At 41.1% G+C, this 2979-nt stretch overlaps 1 long non-coding RNA gene across 1 annotated transcript; it reads right to left on the bottom strand.

Moving 5' to 3' along the window:
• Positions 1 to 1508: 1508 nt before the first annotated feature.
• Positions 1509 to 2110, bottom strand: LOC122775107. Its single transcript, XR_006361064.1, has 3 exons — positions 1925 to 2110; positions 1625 to 1844; positions 1509 to 1536 (listed from the first exon to the last, which is right to left on the bottom strand). It is a non-coding gene; the product is annotated as an uncharacterized LOC122775107 (long non-coding RNA).
• Between the last annotated feature and the right edge of the window lie 869 nt (positions 2111 to 2979).

Raw genomic sequence — 2979 nt, 5'->3', positions numbered from 1 at the left:
TTCTTCCTGTCAAATTTGTGATGCACTGAATGCTGAGACTGGAAGGATCGTCTCCTCCCCCCTCTCTCCATCTTGGGTCACCAGTGTTTGCAGCTTGCAACAAGCCACTGACTTATGTGTCTACCGCTCAGATGTCCCAAGTCTGATCTTTACTTTGGGAAACATCTTGAACATCTGTGCCTCACGCTTTGGTGTTTTATTTAACTGCTGAATATTTTCTTGCACTAATGTGTGGAGCATTATCTGGCTGTGATTCATAACATCACCTACCTGAGGCTGATACAGTCAGAAATGTTAGCATTGCATGTAGCTGCTCATATTGCTGCTGGTGTTAATGGTACTGCAACACTGTTCAAATAACTACTTGAATAGCACCTTTCAAAACAACTCTACAAAGTGCTTTCCATAGTAGAAAAATAAAACCTTTAAGTGTAAAATGGTACAGAATTAAAAGATAAAATGAAATGAAATAGTAAACATACATCTGTAGTTAAAAGACGGCATTTTAAAGCGAAGTAGTCTAATGTTCAGTGGCATATTTTTATGCATTAGCCATATTTAGTGTTAGTGGCTAGAAGTAAGGAAGTTGTGAGACGGGGGCAAGTAGCAGCATCACCATCCACTGTAGCATTCCCTGCTTTAGAGTCCAATTTATTCTATTCCTTTTAAAGCTTGTACAAATCCATATAGGGTTTAAGTTTTCTGGTTAAGATCAACCAAACACTTGGAGCAGTGTCAAAAAGGTGCCAAGTCTACAGTAACAGATCAGTGCAATTCATTTTAAAAGAATTCCACATCTTTAAGTTCAAAGCACTAACTTGTCAAAATAACACTCATCACAGAATCACTGAAAAAATACAAGTCAACCATAAAAGTTCAGAACAAAGGTTTTACTTGATATAAAGAAGGCAATAAATACAAGTTTTCAATGTCTAACATTACAGACTGAAAGTAGCAGTGTCTGTACACCATCACCATCTACAAGTGATGTGATTTACACGACATACCTTTGTTTCGAAGGAAGATACATGCATATCATGACAGGCCGAGTCACAAAATCAGATGGATCCTTGTCTGATTTTAGAAACTGCACAGTCATGGTATGCCACTCAGTCAGGATCCGTGGCCAGATTTCCTCACACACAGAGAAGAAGGGGAAGGACCAAATGCCTTACCATGTTACAAGTCGACTCATTTACCTTGTTCTCTGCTGTGTGAAGAAGACCCAGCTCATAAAATCTTGACTGATTTAAAAATTGAGCAATTAAATAACTCAAACATTGATGCTGTTGGGCCATGCAGAGTGCTTGCGATCTTTTACAGACTGAAACAGGCTGAAAGTAGCAGTGTCTGTATTTTAGTGTGGTGATGCATCACATGTACAGCGTTTTGTCATGTGTGGTTGTGGGTCAGTGGGAACAGGGGGGGTTAAAGTCCATTTAAAAAAAATAAAAAAAATCTCCGTGACCATGTCCTGTTGGGCAGAGTGACGTAGCAGCCATTGAGGCATGTGTACAGTTTGGCAAGGTCCAACATCTAACAAAAAAATTAAATAAGAGTCAGCACACTTTAGTATTAAGTAAATATGGATTAAACATATTGAGTACCATCTGAAACAACGTACCTGAAGACATCCCGTGGAAAAGACGTGGAAAAGGTCGGTTCATCTCTGGCGAAGTCCTCGTCGTAGAAGGGTTGGTTCATCTTGGGCGAAGTCCTCGTCGTAGAAGGGTTGGTTCATCTTGGGCTAGGTCATCACCGCAGCCATCCAGGACGGGATTTCTCCAAGTCGTGGTGTCCAACATGGAGTCCTCTGATCCAGGAATGTGCTGCAGCCTTCATCTCTTCAAAACAAGGAAGAATTTGATAAGTCACAAGGAAAAAAAAAAGAAGTAAACAAATGACAAATCTTAAGGTAGCTCACCTGGACAAGTGTGATAGGTCCTCACATCCAGTCAGAGCTCACTGATGGATGCCCTCCCTAACCTATACCTGCCTTTCCTGTCCTACACTGACAGTTACAAGAAATCTTTGCCAGCCATTTGGAATGATGCTAACCCAATGTCTTGGTTGGCTGCATGAGAAACTGTAAATCTCGCAGTTGCCCAGACAAACGTTCCTTCTGATTCTGTAGCCTCGCCACAAAAAGGTCCTCTGCTGAAACCCTCATTTTGCTAAGCATGAAATCAATTCTACTTTCCTGTCCTCAGATCTCATTTTCTCCCCCTGCAGCCTTTCAACAGCCATTGCTGTTGTAACATCTGCAAGAGGCAGCAGTTTCACAATTCAGAGCTTCTCGTGTGTTTAGCAAGATGTGGCACCAGAGTATTGACAAAGCAGACACCTGAAAATGCTTGACCCCAATTTAAACAAATGCTTCACCATCTACATGTGATGTGATTTACACTACAAACCTTTGTTTCGGAGGAAGATACATGCATATCATGACAGGCCGAGTCACAAAATCAGATGGATCCTTATCTGATTTTAGAAACTGCAGTCATGGTCTGCCACTCAGTCAGGATCCGTGGCCAGATTTCCTCACACACAGAGAAGAAGGGGAAGGACAAAATGCCTTACCATGTTACGAGTCGACTCAATTTACCTTGTTCTCTGCTGTGTGAAGAAGACCCAGCTAATAAAACCTTGACTGATTTAAAAATTGAGCAATTAAATAACTCAAACATCGATGCTGTTGGGTCATGCAGAGAGTTTGTGATCTTTTGCATGGTTTCCCAAACATTTAGAGGTCAGGTTACTGACCCCAAGAATGTCAAAGTCAATGATTTTTTGTCCTAAACTGATGAACCATTTGGGTAAATTAGATCAAGCATTTAAAAGGTGTTTACATTGTTAGTAGTCTAATGACACTTCTTACCCAACACATGAAGACGCAGTGAATCAGGATACGGCTACCTTCAGCAGATGCAACAGCAGCAGTGGATGGTGGAAGGCTGCAGGGAGAAAAAAATTGATATG

This window comes from Solea senegalensis, linkage group LG9, assembly GCF_019176455.1.
Source record: "Solea senegalensis isolate Sse05_10M linkage group LG9, IFAPA_SoseM_1, whole genome shotgun sequence".
NCBI lineage: Eukaryota > Metazoa > Chordata > Actinopteri > Pleuronectiformes > Soleidae > Solea > Solea senegalensis.
Note: the sequence above shows the minus strand (reverse complement) of the source record. Positions and strands in the feature narration are given on the sequence as shown.